Genomic DNA, 19,342 nt, shown 5'->3' on the forward strand with positions numbered 1-19,342 from the left:
TTTCATTTGTATCTCCAGCAATGTATCACTTAAGATAAAAACTGAGCCATGAAGTGTAATATTTACTATTGAGACCCAGGAATACATGCTGCTCTTACACCCAGGAGGCCTCAGGTCACAACCTGATGTGGAGCCAGTGCCAAAAGCTGTGGGATGGATATACGGAATCATCAGTTTAAAGACAAGCAGAGCCAAGAAATAATACATGTTGTTCATCATTACGGCTCATCCTGTCTGGGTGACCAAAGACAAGCCCCGCGGTGTTAGCAGCCTGTAATGTCGCACAAAGGGGAGAGAGTCCACATGCTCCAGTCTGCAATTTGAGAAAGTATGTTTAAGTAAGTGAACACAATGAGGTAGGATCAAACATGGAACAAAACAAGACTTTTTATTACAGAAGGTCTTGTATTGCTTTCCGTTAGAACTCTGTCTACCTACATCAAATATTAGTGTAGGACCTGGTAATTTTTCCGTAATGCCTTAAATAATTGCTTACATCTCACTTGCTATTTGAAGAGGGGATTTTACCTGACCAGAACAACGACGACTCAGCCTGTTTTGTCTCTCATTCTACAAATGTAGCCCTCTTCAGAAACAATGAACCTGGATCTTTCATCAGTTTTCCTACAAGTAAAATTCTATTATCTCAGAGAAACTTTCTGACCACCTGCATCTGAGTGAGAGAGAAGGCCCTAATCCTCTTCTACATGCATGAGCTTCCCAGTCAGAATCACAGAATGAATACATAAAAATATAAGAGATTTCTTGTAAGAAATCAAGTCCCTTTCTTCCCCTCATTGCTAAAACAGTGGGCTAGTAGCTTAAAAAATATCATATCTCTCCCCTCTCCTTTTGCTTGCCAATGGATTATGTTTTTCCTCAAATCCTGGCTCCAAATACCACCACAGTAAAACATTGCACACAATATGAATAAATCAAGCCTTCTAAACAAAAAAGTTTCAGAGTCTTAAACAGAAAACTCAGCTTCATCCTGCTGTCCTTTAAAATGGTTATTATGGATGACAGAAATAACTGTTTGTCAATGGAAAAAAATTTTATGGGGCAAAATGTTTCAGCCTAAATTATTCATCTAATGGTTATTACCTCTGCAAAATGGAATAAAGAGCCATGCAATGCTGCTATGGCTGAAGCAATTTTGCTGCAGTACCTACAGAAGTAGTGTGAAATGTGTCCCTCAAGACCGTGCTCAGAACTTCAGCTTTCTTGGAGAAAGAGCCACTGCAGAGGCACTTGCATAGTAGATTTGAAGAGCTTGATTACACTCTTGCGTACACTGCTTTTTCACTTTTGGCAGGAAGTTAGGAGCTATCTACATGAGCTCAGAATTTTACTTGCAAGGTTCTGCTGCTGCTTTTAAACACTGGTTTTTGCAGTGCTAGTTCCTTCCTACTGCCGTTTGGAGGTGTTTTCTGCTTTGATGGACAAGATGCTGGGTATATGCTTCCTTCTAACAGCAAAATTCACAGATTCCTCAGCCTTCTTGGCATATCAAGCGGGAAATGGCTTGTTGTGCACTCTGTGTATGTGCGCTAATTTTGGCAACCTTCGCACTTAGCATAAGGAATGTAGGATGCCTTTGGCTATATGCCCTCCTCAACCCCTAAAAAAAGGCACCTTGTCAGTGGTTAGGAGTGCTGTCAGAATAGGAATTTTGCCTCTCAGTTTCTATAGAAATGGCTTCAGTTGGAGTGGGCCTAGACTAGGTTATGGATGGGTTCTCTACGCGAATCCTGCTCCCACATGAGCTGGTGCAGCTCCAAGAAGGTCAGGGGAAATCCTGTTTCTTGCACAACCCAGAATACACCCAGGCTGGCTCTTTGCATTGCTTCTCCTCCATTGCACTTTCTGCTGCTCGTTTCCTGGGGAAACGTCTGCTGTATGATACACAGGTGTGCCTCCCATGCTGCCACATGAGCTTTTTCTAACTAGTTCAGGACAACAGCTTTTCCTTGGTGCATAACTTCCTCTCCCACCTACACTAATACTTTCTGCTTAAACAGCAGATGGAACAGTACTTTGCGGGGAAGGAGGACTTTGACACAGCTTTAAATCCCACACAGACAATGCTGTTTTCTCCTCAGGCTGCCCACCAACAGGAGATGCCTGGTGCTGCCTCTGTGCTAGCACAGGCGCACCCTCCTCCTTTTGTCCTCATTAGTAGCGTGTGGGCGCTGCTTTCCACCAAGCCTCCGTGTGCCCATTCTGGCAGTTCTGCATCATTAGCAAAGCCAACAGGTTTCACAGCACCCTTCCGGCTGTCCCTCTGCCACCACCATGCACAGTTGAGCACAGGAAGAGAACAAAAAGATGCTGATCACAGTGCATGGATATGATGTCTCAAAAGCTCAGGTTACTCTGCAGCTCAAATAATTACCCTCCAATGCTCCTTCAGATACACACACACACACACACACACACACACACACACACGTATGTATATGGCTTAGTTCTTGCATGGAAGAGACATCTATAGTATTTGACTGCCTGATAAAGGTTAGGATTTAACATCCCAAGTGTGTGTTACAGTAAGAGATCCACAGGGCAGGACTCATCTGGAAAATCTTTATCTAAGCTGATCTAAACTCAGAAGTGAAAAATCTGCTGCTGGCAGAAGACCTCATTTTTCTGGGAGTGCTGAACGTCTGTCATCTGTCCATACCTTTTCATCACTAGAAATTTCTAAAAAACTTAAGCCAAAATGTATTTAATATGTTTCTGTAGACTGGTCGTGGGCCACTTACCATAGTTTCACAGGATAGCAGTGAGCTATAGATCATACTTTCAGATCCATTAGAAGGGATTTAGCTGTTCAGTAGTTATGAACTTTGAAGAGGACAGGTATGGTCAGATACATTCTGCTCTTTCAAACACCCCTGCTCAGCACTACTAAGCAAAGTGCTTAAAATCAGGAAATGTTAATACTAGGAGCACATATATCACCACAGAACCACTTTCTTTAGTGACTGATCATGTACCATCACACTACCATAATCTATTTCAAAAGTGATCATGCCAATTTTTATCCATGACAGATATCAGATGATGTAACAAAAATAATAAAGCTGATGGCAGACTGGCTGAAAGCAGAAGTTGCTGTTACAGTAAGGGCCATACAGTACATTCTTCTCCTGGAGCAATAAAAAAAAGCTCTGAGCTGGAGTGTTAAGCTATGCTGAAAAATGAGTCTTCAGTATCTGAGGGAAGAGAAAAAGATGCTTCCTGAGCAGTGTGAATGTCTAGAAGTATATTTTCATACTCAACATTTCAGCAGCACTACCAGCTGCCACCATTACTTCTCCCTTCTGCTCCCCCTTTCTCACCACCAGTATGGATGGATATTCAGCTTCATCAGATTCTGACTTTGATCCACATGACTGTGCAAACACTTGCCAGAAGAGTGGCTTGAGGCTGACAGCAAGTAGCCGGTGTTACTAAAGCACTAGCCACCTTCACTGGGTCAAGTTTAGCCATTTAGGAGAAAAACACAATTAAATTGGGAAAGTGGGAAAAAAAAAAAAAAGATAACTACACATTTAACGAAGCTCTGACATTTCCTTTTGAAGCATCTAATGACACTGGTGGACCCAAATCTCTGGAAGATTCAGTGTGACTTAAATGGCTTGCAAGCTCAAGGTTAAAATTAAAACTTCTAATGACATTCACTAAGACTAAAAATACTTCATCTCCTTTCAAGAAAAAAACCTGAAAATATTTAAGTGCTTTTGAAAATGCTGCCTTTTGACTTCTACGCCACTCAGGACGTCCAACGATACATGTGTTGTGTAAAGTTTGGAAGCACTTGGGACATCAAAAAAAACTAGCGTAGATAAGGCACTAAAATATATATTCTGGGAGACAATCCATAAATGGAAGAAGACCAAAATGGGTTGTACGCTATTTTTCATAATTGCATACATGATTTCACTATTCAAATAAACATCAAACTCAGGACAAGCTATGGATCATACTTTACACATTAACTGATAAATACCTAACAGATGAATATTTTTATATCACATCATATCATATTTACAATTGTTAATATACCCATTTTGAGATATAAACTTAGATCGAAAGCTCTGATAAACTATTGGTCAGCAATTGCTTAAAAGGTCCTTAAATATTCAGTCATGTTCCCACTTTTTAAACTAAACTGACATCAGTAAAGGCAGTTCTCTGAAGACTTTCATTGCTTCCCGTGTGGGTGATGCAGCTTTACCCTACCGTAATCACAAAATCTACACACATACTGACAAGGTGATAACCTGCAGAATCATAATAAAGATGTTTTAAAACCTGGATCAACTAAATGGGAGATTTGCTGCAGTCTTCAATATCACCAGGATTCACATCACAGTTAAACTAGATCCTCTCAGGTAAAGCAAGTGGTTTTGTCACATCTAAAATATGAGCCAAACTTAATATTTGTTCCCTGAAATACTGGGTTTATAAACCTAATTTCATAACGAAGAAAAGATCAACACCACGGTCAAGAGATTTCACTTTTTGACATTGTAATTGAAGAATTTGATAGAGGAACTACTACAGTTTTAAAGCTGATGTATAAAAGACATGCAAAGCTAATTGTTACCTATTTATGACAAATTTAAAATAAAAAAAATTCACACTCAAATCTTGAAGTAGGCAATAATTTTCTTCAGCTGCGGTCAGACGGTCACTGTGGAAATTAATGTGGTAAGTTAAGAACTACCCTCCTCTTATTTATTACCACCTATTTAACTGAGGAGCTAATTAAATAAGTAAACATGAGAAAGGATGTAACCCACAAAGAACAAATGCAAATTTCTACATTGAGGATCAACCGTTTTTACAAGTGCAAAGTGGAAGACACAGGCTGGTCCCTTTTCTGCAGAAAGAAAAAGCCAGAGGTTGTACAGTCAAAAGCAGAATAGGAACAAAAACTTGATAAACCATATGGGAAACACAAATAGTAGTTTAGCTGCAAGCCATGTGACACACCATGTCATTCTCTCCTCACCTATAACTGTATTGAGCTTTGGAAACTACACTTCAGGGAAAAAGTTGACTCATTCCAGCAGTGAGGAAGATCAAAGCACTAGACTTATGAGGTAAGGTTGAAAGATCTGGGGCTGCGCAGTCTACAGAAGAGATGGCTAAAAGAAGAGATAAGTCTTCAAAGTACATAAAAGCCTGCTGCAAAGGAGAAAAGGAATAAGCAGTTTTTGCATGCTTATTTTAGGGACAAGTAATAGTAATGGGCTGAACCTGCAACAGGGGAGAATTAGATTAGACACAGGGAACATTCTGTAAAACTAAGGATAACTAAGCCCTGAAATAGGTTGTGTGGGGAGATGAGGAATCTCTGCCCTTGGAGATTTTAAAGAATGTGTTAGGCAAACATCTGGCACAGATGATATAGGTATAATTTCTCACACCTAGGGGCAGGGGGATCAACTACAGGTGTATTTGGATTATCTATGCCACAGACATTAGCTGAGAGTGAAGGTGTGGAGCCTGGAAATACTGTGCAGTCACACCCAGACCACTCCAAGGTCCTGCCAGGCTTGGGAGATCACTTCACCATCACTACTGGCCTGGCCAACAGCCATAGCAATTCCAGTCTTGGGAAAGCGCAAGGTGCCAGTGATGGTAATTTTCTCTGCAGGGTTTACCATTATTGCTGCAGAAGAGTGTGATGCCCAGAGCCACCTCTGAACCAGCACTGCACCATGTTGGAACCCAACTTTTGGAAGGTGGTGGGAGTAAGACACAGAGATATTGGGAGCAAAATGTGGTTCCATGCTTTGCTGTCACTTAATTCCTCTGTAGCTGTCATGTTATTTGGGTCTCCCTACGGTCAGGTAGACTCAGCTGCCTGCTCATGCCCCACTAATAGGAAGCTGACTAGCAAAACCTTCTTGATGCCTGACAAGTCTTGTTTTCCATGACTAAGGACACTAATGTTTAGTGAAAGAAATGCAGCCATTCTGAAGTTCTGGGTCTATCAAATGGAATTGTACTGGACAAAGCCCAGGAAACAAATTATTTATTGAAGGGAAGCTACAGAAGTGAAAAAGGGCTGCATAAGAACTTGGGAGAAAGCAGTCACTTTGCTTAAAGGTGTTAATGGTCCAAGCTTGTCCCTATGAGAGATATTTTGTTTGGTTACAGGATGGGGTTTTCTTTGGGAAAGGATGCCGCTGAAAGGCATCTATGAAGAATCCCCCCAAGAAAGAGCAAGACCTGTGATGTTAATGTCTCGAAAACCATTTCTATGGTGTTGCTTTCCTCCTCCCACATGCCCTGCCTGCAAATTTGAATAAATTATACAAGCCCGCATGACATGGGAGCATTAATGGGCCATTTACCACCTGAGAAGTGCATTAACGGGTCATTAATGTGTACCCTGCAGTGTTCGGCTGTTAGGACTCACTAGATATTTTGTATTTTTAAAAAGATTACTCTTTTTAAGTAACCAAAATTTTTTACTTCCATTTTTCTCCCTTCATCTGAATAAATCTTTAGGTTCTAAGGGAATAATAATTCATGAAAAGAGAATGAAAAGACAGGGTAAAATAATAGCAGCAGCTTTCTATTATTCTGACATAATTCTCCCGGCTGATGCACATACATAGCTAGCAGGAGGAACATGCCAATTCTATGATCTCATCTCTTCTCACAGGAATATGACAGAGTTTCACAGAAGCTTCAGCTGAGATACTAATGGCCTTAATTAAGCAGACTGACCAAAAAAAGGCTGAAATTAGTTAAGTGGAGGGCTCTCCCAACTCCTAGTTATTACACAGAGAACTGAAGATGCCTAGCACTTCATACAAGTAGGAGCTGATGGGAGAAAAAAAAAGATAACAATGCATGAACTTGTACCTGGATTAGTCTTCATATGGAGGAGAAACTGGATGGAAACGTCTTCACAATCCTGCTCTCAGTGAAAACAGTGCATTTTGATGTGTGAGGCATTTTTGGGTCCTTCAGTGTTGAAATGCACCAGAAGAATCAAGAGCTGACAAGAAGTGGTTATTGCAATATCAGAGATGACATAATTTTTCCCCTCTGCATCATCTCATACTCTTGTCTATACAAGTTTGGGAATGAAAAAAAAATAAGGTTTTAATATCATCAGAGAATTTATTGTTCTGTCAGAAATGCATCTTTTGCCAAATGGATACAGATGTTCATGCCAGGACAGGAGTACTTTGTAATTGGAAAACAGCTGAAAATAGAAAAAAGGAAGTGCATTCCTACCATGCCTTAAATTGCCTGTAATCCTTGAAACATAATCAATTTTATTCAGCTACAGTGAAGTCTTTTGCTTGATTACTTAGCCTGACAACAATAGCTTGGAATTCCTACAAAGGGACCAAGTGCTTTTCTAAAGATAATTAGTCCACTTTGGCGTGCTCTGAGATGTTCTGGAAGAGGCTAGTACCTGTCTAGTTCTCATGAATTCACTCAGCCTGAGAACAAAAAGCAGTAAAAGACACCAGAAACTTTTAAAATACCTTCTGAGTGTTTTCCACTAGGAAGCGGTCCTGACACTGGAATCTGCTCAGCAAAAGAGGTGCACTGAGACTGGAAAATGGACAATATCATCCTCTTTGGAATTATTCCTTTATGATCACTTGTGAGCTTTAATTCTTATGAACAAGTAGAAATGTTGTAAATTGCAGGTAAAGACTGTGGAAGTTGGATTTTTCAGTTACTGAAAATAATGACATGGACCCAGATTGCTTCGGCAAAATGTTTGCATGTATGAAAGAGGCCTACTGGGTCATTAGGTCACAAAGAAAACAACCAAGGACAAGAAAAGTGGTGTAACTTGAATTTCACCGAGCTTCAATTTCATCAGAGAACTCAAAACAAAAAAGCAAACAACCCATCCCCCAAGAAAACCTAAAAGGGAAGGTAACGAATGGAAGGAAAAAGGCTAGCGGTTCCAGCCTTCCTCCAGTTAGAAAATTAACTGGTAAGACAGCTTCAGTGTTTTTCCCTCATGTACTTCTTTTACTGGTTCCTGTGTTTGACAGAGGGTTGGCCTGTAATTGCAGATGATCTTTATCTGCTGCTTTTCTCTGAAGTACGAGTATGTGTAAAAGAGGTCATAAGTCAGAAGATATCGTCGTTGTGCATGGCTTGAGCCCCCTTACATGTGGGGCTCAAAGAAGGCAGATACAAAAAAGTTTTTCATAGCAGTTTGAGACCCAGAAAGCAACTCATCAATGCCAGTGCTAATGAACTGAGCACTGAAGGTAATGTGAGGTCAAAGATCAGGTTAAGCATTTATGACATATTCACATACTACCAGGATCAATAAAAAAATAGGTCAGTGTCTTGCTTTCTTAGGATTTTTTGTGGCTCTGTGTCCAGACGCTCATGCAAATTGAAGTAAGGTCATATTAAGATCTTATCTAACCTCTATCAAATTTAATAGCCCAAATAAAACATGTTACTCCATCCCACTCCATCTGTAAAGCATTATTATTGAGCTTGTAGTAAAAACCTATTTATTATTTTCTTAATTTTCAGCCACAGCCCAGTATATTTTAACATAGCAAATTCCCAGTGAGTTTGGGCTCCAGGATGTATAACTGGCTTTTAAAAAAAAAGCACTGTTAATATAGTGAGAGAGGCAAACCAGCTTGCAGCTTGCATCTTTTCAAGAGGAAATGGTGACTGAACTGACCATGTTAGGGATGGCTTTTAGTTTGAGCTGAAGGAAATGGATGTGGCAATAATTCCATGTTATGTATTGAATGTTAATTTCAGAGACATTCTTTGCTCAGTTTGAAAGGACAAAATTTGAATTCTAATTTCCAGAGAAGGCAAAGGCATTTATAGCAATTGCCTTTGTGTAATTGCTAGAGTACAGACTGTATGCAGGGGCATAGGACAATGCATCTCATAAAGAATCAAAGATAAATGACTTAATCTGAGATTTACAACTCTAATTATATACATCTCTCTATCCTAAAGGGTTTCATTTTGCTATGGTTGCTTTTAGAGCCATTAACAAAGTGTTGCATTATATCTCTTGTAAGTGTGGGGGCATGTGCAAAGACTGCATATATGCTTAAAGCCTATTTTTATATTGAATGAATCCTAAAATGGAATTCAAATCCAATTTGTTTTTGTTACAGTGCTGCGATCATTACAAGTTATTATTTTTTAAAAAATATTGATAATCACATTTATGCATTGAAAGGGCGTGTAAGAAAGGAATAGAATTCATATTAAAAAGGTGAATTAGGAAATATTTACAAAGGAGCAACCACAAATTGAATCTGGCTACAAATGCATTATCTCCCTAGCAACACAAATCTCTGCCTAAGCTTTCTCTTTAAGCTTAAGTTCTGTTGGCTACAAAATCAAGATCTCCTCTCTTCCATACTGAAACTGGTACCCTGACTTCATCCTGGTGGAAATGAGTAAAGATTTGCCTGAAAGGATAGGAAATAATGGTTCAGCTGAGAGATACAGATCATCATCATCATCATCACGCCAGGAGGATTCACATTACCAAGCAACTCTACTGAATTATGTGATGAACGAATTATGGGAAAATATTACTGCTACTCTGACTCTGAGTAGCCAAAGATGGCTCAGAGGCATTCAGAGAACTGCCAGTCAACTACGTAAAGTTTGATATTAAAGTGATGTCCTCTGCTTCTGCTGACAAAGGGTCACAAAATACACAGAAACAGGTTCCGTATCTATAAAGTGCTCCCTCTATCAAAGCTCCAGCAAGTTAATACTCATATGTAAAACTTTTGGAGGAAGCAATCAGTATAATAGACCTGCAGATCGACAAACCTTATGCATCAATTGATACCAGTGCAGATAATTCCTGTGTTTGATCTCCTACGGTTGTGTCAAGGTGGAATTCCTGAACATGTGATTCTTTTGAGGACAAGTTTTTTTTTAAGCACTACATTAGTATAAGAGAAAGGAGAAACATCTCTACTTGTGTTATTTCCTACCCACTGGGTAGATATATTTCCTTTGGAAGGAAGGGGATGTATATTTTCGTAATAAAAAAAACTGGGAGAACGTTTAAATCTTCTAAATCAATACTTTGACTCAGGATTCTTACATTTTCCAGGAGAGCAGAGTTGCACTGCTCATTTCAACCCTGGATCAAAGTCCTTAAGTGTAGAGTTACAGGAACTGTGGAGATGCTTGTGCAAAATGAACAGGATGTGAGCAGGTGCAGGTTTGTAAGCATTGCAACCAAATATCAGCTGCACAACTTTTTAAAAGAAAGTCAAAACCTACAAGTGCTTCTTTATATTAAATTAAATTAAGATGCTCATACCCTCTTTTTGTAAATTACTTAAAAACAGGAACGTGCTGTGAGAAAATGAGAAGGGGTTTACACGAATTAGCTGCTATCCTTCAATTAAACACTCTTAAGTCTGTCGTCCAGCAGAGTGGGCATTCGCATACCAATAGGTTAAAGCACAACAAAACAGAATTCCCACACAAGGCTTTGACTGACTGAGAATTCACGTCAGTCCTATTGGACATTCAGGCCAGCTCTGCAGTGTGAGAAGATGACCAGCAATTTGAGAAGGCCAAATAACAGACCACAGGGATTATCTGACAGAAATCAGAGCTAATGTGACATCTCATGTGACTGCATGAGGCTGACAATGAACTTCAATAACGAAGGTCATCTTTTCTCAGGAGGCTTCAACAGGAAGAACACGACGGTGTCAGGTGTGATCACACATTTAATTGTAGATTGGTGCACTACTGATTTTTACAGTTTTCAAAATTAGCTGGTTAATTCTAAGGTAACATATGAGAAGTAATCTCTGCTTACATCTCCATCACCCTCTAAGCTTTGGAAGCTGCATGTTACTTTGAGGATCATACATGAACTTGGTTGATTTACGTTGCCTTTGGCAATGACCTGGATTGTAGTAAGTCAAAGATGAAAATGCTTTCAGAGGGCAAAGAAGAGGAGTGAAAACGTAACGATTCACCCTTCTCTCCTAAGCTCTCCATGTAAAGTGGCACTTCCTAACCTTCTTTGCTATGTCACACAATCATTTTTATTTGTAACTAGATAAAAATAAGGTGGAATGTAGCCTATTCCTTGCTTCCTTCCTTGGGAGTGTTTAAAATCTGGAGGGGAAAGGGATGGTTGAATTGTTTTTTTTATAATTATTTTGTAAACCACCTTCTCAGAGGCCACTAGAGACTCTCAGGACCACCACTGAAACACAGACTCAAGGCTGAGGAACACTGACCTAGAGTAAATTCTTTCAATAGTGAGAAAATCACTCACTCATTCTACCCTGATGGCAATGAGGGAAAACAATAATCCTGCTTTGCAATTTCATCTGCTTCTGGAGCTTAATGGCCATGCTTTGTCCCCTTCAAAGGACATAGTCTAAATGTTACAGTCTTGTTCTAGAAAGCAAACTCTTTTGTTTCAAACCAGATGACAACTTAAAAGGCTTATCTGACTTTTACAAATCCATGCAGGTTTCATTCACTATAAGCTGCCTCTCTTGTTTTCTTTAGAAAAATGAATTCAGCTAATACTTGACAAAAATGGATCTATAACTGTTAACGTACAGCAGCTGTTCAAAGAGGAGCAGAACTAAAAAAAAAAACCAGATGCACTTTCACTGAATTGGAAATACGGCATCAATTTTTTTTGTCTGTTTTTGTCCTAGTCAATCAACTCTTGTACCTACTTAGAGTCTGCAGAGTCCCACATCCATAGCCTGTAGCACATGAAGAAAAAGCATATACATATACACAAATTACCAGGAAAGATTTTGTCCAGGTTTGAAACTAGACACATTGCACCATGGGAACATCACTGAGTTTTTACTCTAATGAATACAATTTATTTTAGGAAAGGAATACTCCCACCCCAAAAGCTCCTGTAAAACAAACTGTGCAACCTCAGCAACACAAACTAAAAACTCCAGTTCTTATTGCCATAAAGGATGCACTTAGCCCTTTGCAAAATGTACTTGAGGATGACTATGTTTTAGTTTGGGGGGGAAAAAAAGTCGTAGCAAAATTTTAACAAAAAAATTTGTGTTATAAACTGCTTCTACAAGTGATTCCTGGTGACCAACAGATTTGAATGTTTATCTTACTGTCACCCAGCACTATAAAGGCCACATTTTAAATTTTGAGCACTCGGTGTCTTACCCATTTTGTTATAATGGCAGTGCTATTTGGGTCCACATCATTTGACTATGCACTCATCCTAGAATTTCACATTATATTTTTATGACAAGGTGTATATTATAACAAAAGAAGAAAAAAGCTTTTGAACATAGACAAGTAGAAATGCAGGCTAAAAAATAAAGAAGAAAAATATGCAAATTAGATCTAAATTAGTTTACTCAATAAGTTTTCAGTATAAATCAGAGATTCAGAGCAAGTTACAAACAAGGCTGATTCTGCCAAAAATGCACAGGCTACTTAAGAAATCAATTGCCCATACTGTGTCTTTGACAAGAAAGCCAGAAGAATGGACTAGCTCCAAAACCATGACATAAAAAACATTTACCATATGTAACCTCAGGGCCCTCAGAACAGGTTATAAGCATCAAGCCAGAAAAGAATTACCAGGAATAACAATCAACACAGATTCTTTGTTCTCTTAGTCCTTACGGTCTAACTTTGTGTTCTCCAAGCTACTCGGCCCTTCAAAGCAGAGGAGGTAATTGAATTGCAATCATATCATGGTCTGATTCAAAATAACCCATAATGGCACTCATTTCAATATTGCACAGTGCTGATTTTTATTCTGGGTGTAGTGTCTGTTCTTCAGTGTAGGAATTTCCATATGCTCCTTGCCCTGAATTTCAAAGAATAAGTTTGTCTAATGGAGCTGAATATTGAGATTTTTTCCCCCATGACTTATGGGTGCAATCTGAAAGGGGGAAAAAAAGTAACACATAAATGAAAAGCACATCCAACACTGTGTGATGATAAACAGCCCTTGCAAGTTGCTTAGCTATAGCTTGTTCTTTATTCCCAGAGGCACTAGTCACTTTTATTATGAGATGACAGCTGAGTTTTATTCTCAAGATTGTGCAGATTTCTCACCTGACTAGCTCATGACTGTATATTTCAGGTCAGAGAGCAACATAAGCTAGGGTCTATTTTTCTTCTTCTCATGGCTCTTGTCCCCTGTCATTCTTTATGTTGATTTCCATTTCTCACCCCTACCAATAAGTTCAATTTTTCTCTATTTATTTATTTATTTATTTATTAAAGCAGATTTTAGAACAATCCTCGTGCCTTCTTTCACAGGGCATCTTGTGCATGGTCCACTCTCCATACCCTACACACAGAGCAGTTGTTGCATGTCTGTGAACCAAGTTGACTGGTATGTGGCTCAGCAGACGTCTGCTTCCTTGTTCTTTCATCGCTATATCTTTCATCACACCTTCATATTGTGAGATTTGGAAGTCACATTTTCTGTGTTACTGCAAGCTGACAATTTGCTGTAGTGTGAGAGTTAAAGGACATGGGAGACTATAAGTGACATTTATCAGTAACAATTTAAGTAACTTAAAGGGTAGAGCATGGACTACAGTTCAGAAGTTCAATTATCAGCTCTGCTGCTGGTCTGCAGGGTTACCTTGGGGTAGTCCCTGCCGTCTGGTGTTTTAGTTTTCCACAAGTAAATGGGCAAATTGTACTACTTTGTGAAATACTTAAATCACATATGTCTTGTATATGAAAGACTGGATGCCTAGATAATAGTGTTTACTATTTTAAATGTACTTATAAACATCTAGCAGGGAGATATTAGCTATATCAGTTCAACAGAATAGCTTCCATTTCTGAATCCTGGCTTTGAACCAGATTGGGAGCATCATCTCCACAACTCTGTTGAGCAATTTGTAATTGGTTGCTTCAGGACTGGAATGACAGTAAGAATAGACTTGAAATTTGCTCTACCAGTTTCTACAAATGCTGACCACCTTTTTCAGGGCTATCAAACTAGCATTGCTCCCCTTCACTGCTTTTGCTTAATAAAATAAATATGAATTAATTACACAATCCACATCTGCACAGACAGGTCAAGAAATCAGAAAACTTGGAAAAACACCAGCCAAGCCAGATGGAACATTTGCTTAGCAGGGAGACTGCATTAAAAAGCTGTATTAAAACTTAAATCTCAATGGTTGTTTTTCAGTGTTGGTAAGGCCATCCTTAAATATTGCTGCTGTATTTGGCTACATCAATTACTGTTAAGATAGGCTTTGGAAACTTCAAGGTCCCAAAAGTGAAGAGTAGATTGAATCCTCTCCAAAAATTTTGCTTCATTGATTAAAATCTCTGCAAGCTTTCTACACAGCTCATGCTTTGCTCACCAGCTCACAATATTGAGAACATCCATGCCTTTGAAACCATCTCCATCTAGTAATGTGCACTATTTAGGTCATTTTAGCAATAAAATTCAGAGTTCATGTTGCTTTTGCAATGGCACTCATAAAGACTTAAGACCATCTCTCCATCCTATAAGTTCCATATCTAATTTAAGAATGAAAAACCTCCCAAATCCGAACATTTTCAAGTCAGTCTTTTACTTGTCAGATGAGAAGATGGTTTTCACATTACCCGTGGCACCTGAATTTACTTATTTATTCCTCAAATTCTTCCTTTGGTAACCTTACTATGTGTAAATTTTATTATTTTCCTTTCTCATTTTAATCTTAAGGAAACAAAGAAACAATTTCATAAAATAATGGAGTAATTACTAATTTCTCCTCCAATTGGATGGGAATTGGAGGTCAAGACCCTGAGGACCATCCCATGGTTTTGACCATTAAATGGATGAAGGATGAGGTGAAGTGTCCTGGAGATACAGGTTTTGATATTCTAAGCCATCTACTGGGCAAACAGAAGCTCAGCAGATTTTGTCATAGATTCTTACTTGCCTTCATGTGGTAAATTCATAGATCCCCAATGATTTTAATGGAATGTCGTAAACTTTCCATAATTTCTCTGTTTTCCTGTACAAAGATATAACACTCAAGCAAGAATGACTTTGGTAGAAAATTCCCAGCCAATTTTATATCAATTACTGGTGGTGTATTTGATGGATAACAAAGCTGAGTTTTCACAACATCTTTTTAGATTTTCACAAGCCTGCATACGCAGTTAAAAACACATGGAGACTGGACACTTCCCCCCTGAAAAAACAAAACCTGAAGTCTGTAGGTGGCTGGCTGTGATTAGGTTGTTAATATTTCCTCTCTCATCTTCTCCCTTTTTTTATTTTTCCCTAAAAACCAAAAATATACCCTGGGCTTCTTTAATCTGTTTGAAATGCATATTGGCCAAGGAGCTGCATTACACTCATCTGTGGAGGCAGCTGCTCGCCCACCCTTCTGTCTGGAGAAAATATAAATACAGAGGCTCAACAGAATTTTTCGTTTTTCTAGTGTGCTTGCCTACTTAATCAAAATCCACCACTGCTGCCAACTGTCAGCAGACTTATGGTTTATAAATGTTGTAGTTCAACAGGCGCTAATGCTGTATGTTATCTTAAAATAATAACAACTTGCATCTTGAGCAAAATTGAGATTTTTTTTGTGCGAAGAGCACACTTGTTAATGTTCAGCTTTATTTTAGTTTTATAACAGTCTGGCAGTTTAAGATGGGGGTTGAGCATTTGTATTTTGTGTGAGGATGCTAGAGGGTAAAGTTCCTGAGTTTTCCCTGATGTTATCTCAAGATTCAGAAAACTTGAGCAGGGAAGAGGAGATATTCATATTGTTTAACGTTATACAACTGAATCTAAGCCTCCTTAGACTTCAAAGGTTCAAGGTTCTTCAGAGACCGGTTCATGGAAGACGACTAATGCAAGCACTTTGGATTAGTCTGTGCAGGGTAGCACCTCATTAACTAAGAGGGGAGACTGGTCGCCCAGCTTAGGCAGCGAAGAGGTTCTAGACCTGGGCAGGATGAACGCTCTTTGGTTCTGCTCTCCGCTCTGCCACTTCCCTCATATATGAAGGCATCCTGCTTTGAGCAGAATATTAGACTAGTGATCCCCAGAGGTCCATTCTAACCACATTTCTTTGATGTAGAAAGCAATCTCCTTGGGACATAAACTAAATCCTATTAGCTTTAGGTACAGCATCCCACATTCTGGAGCTCTGCTTTTTTACTGAGGTGGGAAAGTGTAACAGAAACATTAAAAGACATAAATGCAGTACCCAGAGCTTGTCAGAAAGCCTTTTACTGGAAAAGATCCACTAAGTCCAAGTCCACCTTCCCAGATCCATCAGATTAGAAAATTGCAACGTGAAAACAACTTTAAAACATATAGTTAATTTGAAGTATCATAAAACGGGGAGGGGGGGGAAGCAGAGAGAAAGCTTCTAAGGAAGACAAGAAAAACCCTGCCTTTCTGAAGGATAACAATCCTATCAGATTTAGAAGCAGACCAGCATTTCAGAGGTAAAGCCCCTGGAGACCCTTGGCCTTCATGGGTCTATGCAAGCCTGGGGCACATGGTGCATGGGTGCATTTGCAGGAGGAGGCCCCTGCTCTGGTCAGCAGTAACAGAACTTTCTTTAAATGGCCTGCAGCAGGCCAAGGAGTAGTACGCTCTCATGAGCATCTCCTATTGGTGATCTTAGTATGTTTCTCTGATAGAATGGGTTTGGTTTTGTTCCTTCTGTTGGTGATTAGCTATCTCCAGAACATCATACTTCTTAATTACCATAATTTATGGTATTCATTGTACAGCTCTAAGAGTCAGTCAGTGTTACAGAGGAACACACAGAAGTGTTTGACGCTCACTTGGCTTTGCCCATGGTTACACAGATATCCAGCAAACAGAAATAACCAAGTTACCTTTAACGCAAAAATTGAAATGATACTTGACAAAAGGTTTTCAAGCAGGTACCTTCTGCATGATTCAACATCAACAAAGAACTTTGGAAAAAAAAAGATATTGAGAACAGATTTCATAGTCCCTCTCTTCTGAATCTTGTGTCTGCTTTACCAACTTAACTGCACTAGTTCATGAGCAGAGACTTGACTATAACTTTGATGGAGTGTTGTTTTATTAGCATCTCAGAAAATAACATCTGGCTGCATAACTGTCTGTGGGCTGCTTATGGGATTACACTGACTTGGATGAGCAGGACTGGAGAAAGAGTCAGGATCAGTTTTGATCAGGGAGAGAGAAACTGATCCCTTCCAAACAAAGCTACCTTGAGGATGAAGACCTGTACTACAAAGTTAAGAAATGAGTTTGGGATTGCAGGCTTGAATAATACCCCAAGGACGTTAAAAGTACTTTATTTTGAGCATGGAAGAAGAGGCACAATTTCAAAGAAACAGTCAGAGACATAAAGGTCAGGTGAAAAGAGAGCCAAGTCCTGGTGGCAACAAGCTTAGTGATCCCAGCCAGAAAGTTCAGATTTATAGGCATGAACCTACAAGGCTCAGCAGGATGGGCCCCTGCCGAGAGCAGAAAGTAGCATCCTAGATTTAATAAGGTACTTTCAGCAGAGATAAGTATAGGTAAAAGCAAAAGGAAAATACAGCGGGGCAAAAGGAATCGCCTGACATGGGAACATAAACAACAGGCAAGGAGGTGTATTTTAAGTAAGAAGATGGGCTACTGAAGGTTTTTTATCTGATGGGGAGCAAGTCCTGAGCATGATCCCTGCAGAAGAAAGCATGCTTTCATCTGGTAGACCTAGCCCTTGAAGAAATGATCCGGTCACTTTCCAGGGAATAAGAACACCAAAAAAACCCTAATGGAGAGCAAAGATGGTATTCAAATCTCGGTGATGGAAGCTCAGATGTCTGTATGTACAAGTGGAGACAAATTAGTTCTGTCCAGAAGGAGGAAGGACAGATTCAATCAGTGGAAAAATCTCTTGGAACTAGAAGACTAGCAAAATTGTAACTCAAATGCTTCTTGCAATTACCAGCACAAAGTATCAAAACAGCACTAAGTCAAAAGAAGATCTGTTGCACCCTGGAAGCTTGACTGGCTCCATCACCCCTTTTCATCTGGTCTTCATTATTCTGTCAGGTTTGGATAGTTTTAAAAGTGACAGGATTAAAAAAAAAAATCAATAAAACCAGTGTCTGTGCTATTGAATGAGTCATCAGCTGTCCGCTACTGAGCCAAAAGTCTGAGGATATGATGCAGGTTAGGTTAATGCATCCCGAAGTCTCTATGTATGGGCCATTCCTGTATGTCACCTTCAAGCTGACATGGTGGTACCATCTGGAAAATGAAGGTTGTAGGATCCCTGCTTCTTTGCCCTTTCACCCAAGGAACAGCAGACAGAAGGCTCACCCCTGTAGAGGGGGAGCTTTTCTCATTGCTCTTCACTCACTGCCAGTCCTTGCTGGTCATTTATCTACAGCAATGGGAGATTCTGCCTGGAGGTGTGTGTGGCTACCTGTTCTCTCCATCCCCTTCCGGGAGAGAACTTAACGTTAACATAATGAACTGTTTAAGAGGATAAATGCAATCTGCAAATGTTAGGAACAGGAGAAAGTAACACACAGTAGGATCTGGAAACATACCAGCCAACAGAGTTCTGTGACCAGCTTTGTGTTTGTGAAGTGGACCAGACCTGGCCCGCTCACCAGCAACCCCTGCATATCTTTGTCCAGAGGTGTCCTGGAAGGTTGCTATGGCCATGACTTCAAAACTCAATATGCAACACTTACTCTTGTTCCTTCTCAACATGCTCTCCACATCCTAGATCTTGAATTCCTATTAGGAGGCTGCTGGAAACACAGCTGACATACACACAGTGAAATTGCACAGTGACAGCTGAAGAAAGCACTAAACAGTATTCTAAGAACCAGAAGACAGTAAGGTGAGGGGGATGCTTTTGCAGTATCCCATGTTTCTGAAACTTCACAAGAAACATTATCACTGATTTTAACACTTCAAAAGAAATATAGTTAGAAGAAATCATCCAGCAATGAAAAATCGTTATTAAATCTGCAGCAAGCTATCCACTAGGGTGTTTTGTTAAGGCTGGGCTTTTAAAGAGGAGCCTAATATGCTAACACAATATTGACAGCATTTGTAATGAGGAATCATCACTGAGACTACACAAAAAAAACCCCAACAATCCCTAGTAAAAAGATAAGGGGCTTTTTCAGGCAGAGCAAGAGCAATTGAGAATAGCTCTTTTGCAGCAATCCCAGTCTGAACTATGAGACTTGATTACCTCTCAGGAAAACTAAACCTCCAGTTTCGCTGCAAAAACTTAGACTGATTTTGCAAGCATCTCCATAGAAGATTATCATGGGATTTTAAACTTAAGTTTTGGTCACACCTTGC

The sequence above is a fragment of the Phalacrocorax carbo genome, chromosome 15 (genome assembly GCF_963921805.1).
Source record: "Phalacrocorax carbo chromosome 15, bPhaCar2.1, whole genome shotgun sequence".
In the NCBI taxonomy this organism is placed as follows: Eukaryota; Metazoa; Chordata; class Aves; order Suliformes; family Phalacrocoracidae; genus Phalacrocorax; species Phalacrocorax carbo.